Source organism: Pan paniscus, chromosome 7 (assembly GCF_029289425.2).
Source record: "Pan paniscus chromosome 7, NHGRI_mPanPan1-v2.0_pri, whole genome shotgun sequence".
Lineage (NCBI taxonomy): Eukaryota > Metazoa > Chordata > Mammalia > Primates > Hominidae > Pan > Pan paniscus.
Window position 1 is genome coordinate 148414593 of NC_073256.2, and position 11384 is coordinate 148425976.

Sequence of the window (11384 nt, forward strand, 5' to 3'; positions counted from 1 at the left end):
ATTTTCTCACTTCTTTCTCCTTGGGGCCCTAAGGACTCAGCCTGAATAAATGAGGGGCTGGATGCAGTTGGAACTTTCCTACGAAAATCTTTCTCCAACCTGGACAGCTCCCAGGATGATTTATTCAGCAGCAAAAGGAGGCGGGCCAAGGAGGGGGAGATTGGACCCAATCAGATAAAATGACTCAGGCTGATGAATGAACACAGCATGCTACAGAAAGAAACTCAGAATTTCATGAACTCAGAGGTTGAAGCTAATGCATCAGGGAGAACACATCACATCTGTTCAACTGACTGAACGTTTCATGGCTGGAAGGGTGTTACCGTAGGTTGTTTTAAAATAAGAACATGGATGACACAATTAGATTCCGATGTTCTTCTTGTTGGGATGACATAGTGCCATTCAGCCCAAGAAGCATTCTGTTTTTGAATGAAAGCATTGGTTCAACACAAACATTTAGAAGCTTTTTGGAATATGCAAACCACCAAATGATTAAGAACCACTTAAAACAAGAGAAGTCGGCTGGGGGCGGTGACTCACGCCTGTAATCCCAGCACTTCGGGAGGCCGAGGCCGGCGGATCACGAGGTCAAGAGAATGAGACCATCCTGGCCAACATGGTGAAACCCCCTATCTCCTAAAAATACAAAAACTAGCTAGGTGTGGTGGCGCATGCCTGTAATCCCAGCTACTCGGGAGGCTGAGGTAAGAGAATCACCTCAACTCGGGAGGCAGAGGTTGCAGTGAACCGAGATCACGCCATTGCACTCCAGCGTGGGCGACAAGAGTGAAACTCCGTCAAAGAAAGAAAGAAAGAAAGAGAGTGAAAGGGAAAAAATCAAGAGAAGTCCACACATTCTTTTGAAGCTATGACAGATCTTTCATAATGCTTTCATTTATCCTCTGCATATTTATTAAGGCAGGGTCTCTACTGTGATCTGAGGACAGCGTTTTAACAGTTCAGTGTCTTTTTGCACACAACTTCCTCCTCTTCCCCTGTATTCCTCCTTGAATATACTTGCTTACCTCATCCTTCAAAGTTTGAGCAATGTTGTCTCTGCATGAAAACTTTCCTGATATCCCCATTGAGAACTAATGACTTCCTTCTCTGTTTAATAGTCTGTTATGGGTACTTTTGGTATGGTCCCTTATACAGGGACTAGCCATTGGCGTATGTATCTGTCACTCCTCCCCATGAAACAGTGAGCTCCCTGAAGCGAAAAACTGATTTTCCTTGGGCCCATATCCCCCAACTTCTAGCAACTATAATTTACATAGAGATAATAAGATAATAATAATGTTAACCACGATTTAGCACCTACTAGGTGTCAGATCTTTCTTAAGATTTTTTACAAATGTCCCATTTAATCATTCTAGTAATTATGTGAATTAGGTCCTTCTCTATTTTATTATTTCCATCTTACTGACTAGGATACTGAGTACCGAGGCTTCATGTGGCTAAGTACCTTGCCCAGGATCTCGTGGTTAAATCCAATGCTTAAAGTTGTATTGCAGGAATCTGACATCCACATGCTCAATAAAAATGCTGTCATAAGCAGTCAGTAACTGATAGAAATAAAAATGTCACTTTTTTGAGTTTTCAAAGGCAAAGTAAATAAGAAACTTCTGAGACATTTAGACTTTGAGAAATCTGTTAGGATGAGCCTGAATTGCAGATGAAGGTCGTAGAACTCTTTATTGTTTGAATGGAGGGCCTACTAATTCTGTTTCTGTTCAAAACTTAGACACTATTTCTATAATTTATGGAAAAAAACCAGACTTTCACAATTGAGTTTAACGAAAATATTTAACTTGGTGTAATTTATTTCATTTAGGTAGTTGTGGTGGTGGGGGAAATATCCTATTGTTTCACTGGAAAATAACTTATTTGTTTAGTGACGTTGCTACATACCATTGGCCACATTTACAGTAGATATGTTTAAGAAAAGGAAATTTGTTTTCTCCCTTGATGTACCTTTGACTTCCTAGGTTGATTATATTAATATATGAATTTAAATTTTTTTAAGAGCCATAACTTTTGCTAAGTGCGCATAGAAACTCTGACACTTACTGAAGACATATAAAATATTCACATGTAAAAGAAAAGATGGACTCAGTTCAGGAAGGGGACATGAAACCAGAGAGATCCTGTTTCCAAAGGGAAGGAGGGTGTTTGTGACAAAGCAGCTTCCAAAGTAGAAAATCCTTAAAGGAATATTACATGCCTGCCTTGCCTGGAAGAATTACTCTTAGGAAATATCAAAAGTATCAGCTGCTTTGACAGCACTCCAGGAACTGTCAATGTCTTAGATACATAGAGATCATCTTTGAAAAGTTCTATGAATTAAAAACTTTGCACTCACATTTCATCTGGAATGCAGTACAATACACAATAGAATACAGAAGATGTCTATGTTACTTTTATCTTATATTTTCTCTGCCTTGAAAAATACAGGAAAAAAATGTTTGTAGACATTTTGGATCTTCACAGGAACTAGTTTAAATTAGATTCTGGTGCCTGGAAGGAGAAGAGTGTCTCATCAGTGGGAAAACAATTCTGAGACAAGAAAGGCATAGCTCATCCATCAGGCAGTCAGAAGAAGAAAGCTGCAAGGGAGATAGACTTAAATATTTTCTTCTTAAAAGATGATTCTCTTGATGCTGGTTTAACTAGAGGATGAGCTAACTATGACATCAGTAATTAAGACTTTACTTACTGAAGTCCTAAAATAAAAAGAACACATACACATACACACACACACACACTCACACACACCATGAGAGAAATGACTAGTAACATAAGGTAATGAAAAGCAGTAATGAAAGCAAAGAAAAAGTGGGTTTCCAGCTAGTGCAGTCATGTCACTAAATCTTCTTTTGGCTATGCATTTTAATTTGGTACCTATATGAAGTCTTGGGGCAAAAAATGAGCAGACCCATTGGGAAATAAAGCAGATAATTTTCCCTTATCCTCTTAAAAAAATCTATCTGATGGCTATTTTAATATCACAGACTTATTTTTAAAAATATTTCACTCTATTACTGTCTTCTCCATATGGGCTATTGATGTTTATGTTGACTAAGCTAGCACTTTTTAGATATTATAATGCAAATACATTTATATAGTCGCATTGATATCATTGCATATATTAATCTTAATTCATTAATTTAGCATAAAAAATATCTCTTTCCCTTTCAGAATCAATGTATTTCTGTTTCTGCACAGTTGGTGAGACATTTAACCCACATCCTTCTTGGGACTTTCATCTGTACCCTCCTAATCCCAGGAAGATGCTATAGTTCTAGGTGCTAACGCAGTGCCAGATGTGTGTGGGGGATGCCCTCATGCACGTGCTTGTCTTCTGGTCTTTGACTGTTCATTCACAAAGGTCACCACTTAGGCTTTTGTTGGTCCTACCCATGTGGTCCTATCCTGTGGGTCCAGCAGCATTCTGCATTGCTTTTGTTCAACAAATAGACAGGTGAACCTTTGTACAGGTCTGCCCATGATCCCATTTACTTGACATAGCACATTGTCCTTCTACTTTAGGATGCTGTGCCTTCTCCAGGATATACCAAAAAGCCATTATTTAGGATGCACAGACTCTTCCCCCAACCCCACCAGTTGCAGAGAACTGCTTTCTAGTCTAGTGAGAATCCTTGTTTTTTGAGCATATCTGACTTTTACTGCCTTCTTCTGTTTTTCCTTGTTCCTTGTAACTTCTTGTACCTCTAAAACCTTTAAGTTTTCTTTTGGGATACATTTTTGGAAAAATAAAAACTGGAAAGATGGAAAGAATAGTTTGTCTGTGCTACTCCTTTCTTGAAGCGATTGACAGAAAAATTGAATGAGGGAATGGAAAAAGGGGCATACAGCAGTAAATCTCATGAATTAATACTTGAAAGTGGCATCCACATATACTAAATGTATGAAATGTATGAAATCCTCCTAGATCAGTTTTTTTCCACACTGTGGGTTCCAACTGACTTGTGGGGTTGTGAAATCAATGTAGTTGGTCAAATTGGTATTTAAAAAATAAATAAGTAAAACAGTAAAACACAACCATAGTGATAAATATTGTTTTGTTATGGTATACAAAGGCATTTTTTGATATAAAACAAATCCTTTCCCCCTGAAGTGAAGAACTGAAGAAAATTAGACAAAATTTCAGAAAAATACTTTATCAAAATCTTTGGACTTACGATGTTTTATCTCTGTGACCTTGAACAAGTTTTGTAACCGTTTTGAACTTTCACAATATGGTGGAAAAGTAAAATTTTGCCAAATTTTATGTAGATCAAAGGTAATTCATACAAAGCACTTGGTACAATGCATCACACGTGGCAAACATTCAGTATGTATGCACTCACCTCATTCCACATTCTCAATAAACAAGACTTACTGAATACCAACAAAATAGTTCTCAACTTTCTTCTGTTTCACTCCACTGCTGCACTCCTGTTTTTGTATTTTGACCACCATCCTCCCTCACCTAGATGATTTCAGTAGACACTGAATCTCTTTAGCTGTAGTTTGCCTCCTTTCTTCAGCTGCTGTGATCAGTCTAAATTAAAAATATTATCATGCTACTCTTTTTTTTAATAGTGGAAAAAGTACACATAAGACGTAAGACTGACCCTCCCACCAATTTCCAAGCGTGCAGTTCAATATTGTCCACAACATCCACATTGTTGTACAACAGGTCCCCAGAATCCCCTCTCAGCCCTGCATGATTGAAATTTTATACCTATCAAAGAACAACCCTCCCCTCTCCCTCCGCCTAGCTGATCATGTCACTCTCTTGCTTTGAATTTTGTGATAACTCTGCTTTACCCTCAAATGCCTCAAAATAGAAGGCAAACATCTCCAGGACTGGCTATTTTTTCTCTCTCCAGCCCCATCTTTCACTTCTACCCCTCTTGCTCTTAGTGCTTCAACCACACTTAACTTCATTTAGTTCCCCAAAGGTGTCCTGTTCTCTTACTGTTTCCTTTGCCTGGAGTCTTTGTATGCATCTTTTTGCTCTTAGCATGGATGTCACCTTCTCTAAGAAACTTCCCTTAGCCTCCTATGTCTGTTAGATGTCTGTATAAGTTAGAAATGCTTTTGGCTACCATTAATGAGAAAACTATAAGATTGGCTTAAACAAATAGGAGTTTGTTTTTGTTACACAGCAAGAAGCATGGATGTAGGGATTTGCTGGTGGATCAGGATTCCAGTTATATCGGGGGCTTTGTGCTGGCAACTCAAGAGTATCTTTGACCTTCCCTCATGGTCACAAGATGGTTGCAGCTTCTGTAAACATTCATTCACTCTCACAAGGGTAGTAATACAGCCAGGAGTTCCCCCTGAATACCTCCTTCTTATCAGAGGTGAAAAATGTCTTTCCAGAAACTCGTAGAAGACTTCCACATATATCTCATTGGCCAGAACTGTAACCTATGCTTACCCTTAAGCCAGGTCCTGAGGCAACCTTCCTAGGGATCAAGAGATCTGATACAAAGAAGCATGTCAGGGCTGATTCTTGGACAGGCAACAGGTTTATTTTTATATTACCTACTAGCTCTTTTGTTAGCAAACTGTACATCTCTATCTCAGCCCTAACAAGTCACCTCCCCTTTGTTTGCCTTAGTAGCCAAACTGCAAAGTAATTCCCAATGATCCCATACCTCTTGGTATTCATACCCATATATATTTGCCTTCAATGTTGTGTTCAAATTAGTCTGTGTTGCTGACATAGTGCACCATAAATGGTGGCACATTACTCCCAGTGCTAAGTCATAAGGACATTGTGGCATATGATTTACTCTTCGTGGAGTGCCCACTTTTGGGGAAGCCAGCCACCATGCTGGATATTTAGGTTGCCACATGTAGCAAGAAGCTGAGGCCCCATACCGATAGCCAGCAAATAACTGATACTTCCTTCCAGCAGCCATTGGTCAATTATCTTGAAAGTAAATTTTCCAGTCACAGTCAAGCCTTCAGTTGACTGCAGTTCTAGTTAAGAGCTTGACTGAAACATCATGAGACATGCTGAGCCAAAATCACCCAATTAACCTACTCTTAAATTTCTGACCCATATACATGGTGAGATAATTAATGTTTATTGTTTTAAGCCCCTAAGTTTTGGGGCTATTTTTTATGCAGCAATGGGTAGCTAATATACTATCTGACTGTCCAGTAGGCTTTAAGTTTTTTTGAAAGAAAAAGCAAAAAAAGGCTTGTAATGGTGGCTCATGCCTGTAATCCCAGCATTTTGGGAGGCCAAGGCAGGAGGATTGCTTGAACTCAGGAGTCTGAGCAACATGACAAAATCCCATTGCTACAAAAAATAAAAAAATTAGCCAGGTGTAGTGGCATGCATCTGTAATACCAGTTACTCAGGAGGCTGAGGTAGAAGGATTGCTTGACCCAAGGAGGTTGAGAAGGCTGCAGTGAGCCATAATCACGCCATTGTACTCCAGCCTAGGTGACAGGGTAAGAATCTGTCTCAAACAAACAAACAAAACAGCAAAACAAGACCAAAGTAATGAGCTGCAGTTACACACTAGTAAGAATGACAGAAAAGCATTTCTTTGTTTTTAATTCATTATACATAGAGATAATTATATAATTCATTATAAAGAAGAAGTGTTGTGTGGTTTCAATGATCATTTTTATTTTAATAGAGTAATGAGTGACTTGGGGCAGGAGCCAGCATGTAAAAGTGATAATATCACTTCTTTGTTTAAAATTATTAGCTTGCTTCCTGTTGGAGTTAGTAATATTTTACACTTACAATTAATTAATTACTTAATGGGCAAATGAATGTTCATTAATTAGTTTATGTGCACATGGATGCATGCTGTGGATATAGCAGGAGAAGAGATTTTCACCAGACTTTGAATGATAAATAGGCACTAAAGTGCAATTATTAGCTAAGAAGCAAAGGTGGAAAGGACAAGCTGCCCTTCACTGTTGCTTGGTGTTCTCTCTGTCTAGAGTGCTTTTCTGGATCATTGCTTAGCTGCCATTTTGTGGTGTCACTCAGAAGTCACCTCAGAGAAGTGATCCTTGACCACTGCATTTAAGTTCCTTGCTCCCAGAATTTTCCAAACAAACTTGTTTATTTCCTATATAGCACATCTTACAATCTGCAATTATCTTACTTAGTTGTTAGCTTTTTTTTTTTTTTTTTTTTGCCTTCTCTGATTAGAGTGTAAGCTCTTCCAAGACAAGCACCATTCTCTCTTATTTGTCATTCTTTCCCCAGTGCTCGGTAACAGCAGAAGCTCAGTAAACAGCTTTTAATGAATGAGTAAAAAATTACCCAGTCTTGATAACTAACTGAATAATGACTCTGATGTTGGCTAACCATAGAAGCAGAGTTAGCCAGATTAGGAGAAAATTTATACGTATGAGCTAGACCAGAGCAAACAAAATAAGGAAATGAGAACCTACATCACTGGGAATATTTCACTGGGCTCTAATTGAGATGCTTCTTCATTGAGTGATCCCTCCTAAGGAAAATGAGACCAGGAATTTAGGCACCTACTATTTATCAGGTGTAGTGCTAGTACTTCACCTGCATTATCTGATTTTATCCTTATAAGAACCGTAGGAAGATACTTTGAATGCATTTGGATGTATCTGGTGTAACTTCCCCACTTAGATCTGAGACGGTTGGACTCTAACTTTTCTCCAAAGACCAGGAGACTATTGACTAGTAACAATTTTGGCTACAAGTTGCAGTATATCTGAATAACTAGCTTAACTAGATGGTTGTTTAGTTTTCTCTAGGTAGGTAGTTGCAAGCAGAGTCAGAGTCTCGAAGGTACTTGGGTGGTAATTTTTATGGGTCTCGTGGTCTTAAGATGGCTACTGTAGGACCAGTCATCACATCTGCATTCAAGTCAGGAAGGAAGGGATGAGGGCAGCACTCTGCCTTCCAGCCTTGAACATCTATCCTGTTTTCATTAGGTAGTAAAAGCTTTTCCCCAAGCCACCTCCTTGGCAGACTCTACTTAGATGTCATTGGAACTGGAACACATGACGATGTAAAACTGCAAGGGAAGCTGCAGAAATGAGAAACAGGATTGATGTGACTGTTTTACCCTTCCAGGTTGACAATGGTGATAAGAGAAATCTATTTGGGACTATAGTTCAGGCAAAGAGAAGAACCGATGTTCAGGTAACAGTTAAACTGTGTTGCAAAAAATCCAGAAACATAAAAACCAAAAACACCCTTTAACTTTCCTTATAGCTCAGTCAAATTATGTATGTGACTGCAAACTGATTTAAAGTGCTCAAATATTTGAAACTTTTCAAAGTGAGCCATATCTATTTTCCTGTGTTGACAATTAATACAACATATGAAATAGGAGATATCAAATAGGAGAGGCTGGTCCCTTTCTTTTCTCCTGGCCTGCTCAGTCTCCCATTTTATTGTATATTCCTCACTAGCAAATATATTAAAAGAAAGATAGCAACAAACACAAACACCATTATCTCTTTGCCCCTTCAATTACTATTCTTGTGCTTTAGTCTTTTAAAAACTTGCCAGTCTTGCTAGACATCCAGAGAACTCTCAGATCTACTGTGTTTGTGTTAACTTTAGTTGGTAAAAGAAGAGGTGGAGGAAAAGAGGTAGCCGGGAAGAGGAGAGAAAAGGAGAGAGGAAAGAAATAAAGAAAGGAAGAGGGAAAGAGAAGGAGAGAGGAAGGGGATGGGGGGATAAAAGTTGGAGCAGGTTTTGAAAAGACCAAGATATAAAAGGGGAAGAGGAAGGAAGAATGGAAGAAACAACTGAGAAAGGCAAAAGAGTGAGAAGGAAGGATGGTACCCTGCAGTTACTCAGTGTGAACACTGTGCTTTCAAATTCTTTATTGTATTTAATCTGCACAGCAATCCTGCAGGGTAGATATCATTCTTCCCACAATACAGTTGAGGAAAGCAAGCCTCGTGAAGCTCACACAGTGACTTATTTGGATGATTCAAGAATGGGACCCAGTAACAGCAGAAGCTTTAAAGTTGGTGTGCCTGCCTCCAAATCCCAGGAGAAAGGACACAAGAGACACCAGAAGGTCTGATGAAAACGAATGAAGGCTGGGAGGAGTCAGGCCAGGAAAGAAAGAATAGGGAGGGATGAGACAGAATAGCCCAAGGTCTGATCCAAGGGACATCTGGTGCTCTTTTGTCTTCATTAAAGCTGTGGTGATTCTTTAATGACTGTGCATACTATTCATCAGATTGATTAATTAGGTTTGAGTGTACTCCTTACAAATCCCAGGAAGGTTGCCAATAAATAGAGTTCATGGCATAGAATCCAGAAGGAGGTCATCTAAAACAGAGAAGAGTTCTTTGGCTTGGTGAGGCTGATGGATCCAAGGCAGGATTTGGTCAGGAGTTCTCCATGTGCCCAGAGCCTAAGTTCCCAACTAAACTTATCTAAGAGTTTCCATGGTAAGATGACTTGGAGTGAAGTGATGGCCCTGAGTGGGGGTTCCAACATAGGAAGCCCCTTTTCTCCAGGCCCTCAAATTGACAAAGGACCACAAATTTACCATTTGACATTATATCTCCATGAGGTTGTCTAAAAAAATATTCTGTTGATGTGATCTGGTAAAATACAGGAAGTGCCTAAATGAAAACTTGAAGAATGGTGGTGAACTGCTTGGGAGAGATTCCAGGAGAGAACTGCAAATGCCATTTAAGAAATGAAAGGATGCTGCACCCTTGATGGTACAGATAGAAGATGATATTTTCTGGAAAATATGGATACCGATGTTGAGAAGTTATTCTAAAGAGGATCACTTCAAAAGTTTCAGGACTGTATCTCCCAATTTCTCTTATATTTTCCTTTTTACATGTATCCAAGTGTAACATATGATAAAATCTTTATTTGGTTATACTTAAAAAGCTTTTAAAATATGTAGAAAGTTAAAATTCAAAGTGATAAAACATTGCTTCATAGTTTAGTAGAATTTTCAATTTTTTAGTAATGTATAAAATAGTGGTGTTCGTATTCTAAGAAATACAGTATGTTGTGGTTATAACTAAGCCCTAATTTATGGAAGGAAGAAATGTGGAGACTCATACCCTTTAATTTGATAGGTGAGGTAACGGAGAAGGTAAAAGAGTTTCCCACAATCATGACACCAGCTAGAGGCAAAGTTAACACTGGAACCCAGGTCTACTCATTGCAGGACGGGTAAATTGATGTGAGTGGGGTGACCACAATCGACTGAGATCTGGCTTTGAATCCTGACTTTTCCCCTTGATAGCTCTGTGACCTTGGCCATGTCACTTAACTTCCCTCCACTTCAATGTCTTCGTCTACAAACTGGGAATAATAGTATATATCACAAAATGTATCTAAGATACAAATGAGACACTGTGAAGTCCTTGGCACAGGTAAGCATTCATTCTCTAGTGGATCAGAGTGCTACTATGAAGCTGCTAACAGTTTCTTTTTAGGCATTTTTTTTTTGAGGGAAAGACTAACTTTTTCCTTCCTTCCTTCTTTCCTCTTTCCCTCCTTCCTTCCTTCCCTCCCTCTCTCCCTTTTTTCTTTCTTCTCCCCATTCTATCCCTCCATCTGTTCCTTTCTCTGTATGTTATTCAGAAAAAATACTTTATACAGACTTGTTTCTTCAAAGGTAAAGCAAACTCCTACCTATACTAGAATGGGGGAGTTTAGGGGGGCAAGATGGATTTGTGTAACAATGTCAAGCTGAATCTTTGCAAGAATATTCCGGTCTGGCTGGAGAAGGATACTAGTACTAGTAAATAGGGTGTCTGTGTGTGCATGTGTGTATAAGAGAGAAGAGAAGAGAAGAGAAGAGAAAGAGAGAGAGAGAGGGACAGAGAATTAAGTAGAATTATGCATGCATCTAGATGTCTAATGTGTATAAGGTGTTGCTACTATTATTATTATGGCCCTGTTGCTATTAATTATCAGAGGTACAGAAAATGAAATTCAGAAATATTAAGTGACTTGTCCAATATCACTAACTACCTACTGGTGGATCCTAGATTTTACTTTAGATAAAGGTGAAGAAGCTGCTACACAGAAATGGCCCTTAATCCTAACTCTAATATAATATAACTGCCAAGAGAGCAGAGCATCAGCCAAATCATCTCTATCCTGAACACCTGGTAGATGGCACTGATGACTATAGGACTTTAAGCTCAGGTGACATTTTGGAATGAATTGTTGCAATTGTGTGTATTCCTGCTCACTTGTTTGTGTGTGTGTACATATGCACACATGTGCAGACTTTTCTTCTCCATCACAGTTAGCTCTTGGAATGTATTTGTTCTCATGAAAATTCTAGCTAACTGGGCAACTGAGCACTTTATGGGAAATCAGAAAATGAGCCTTCGAGAATTGTTTAGTCAGACCT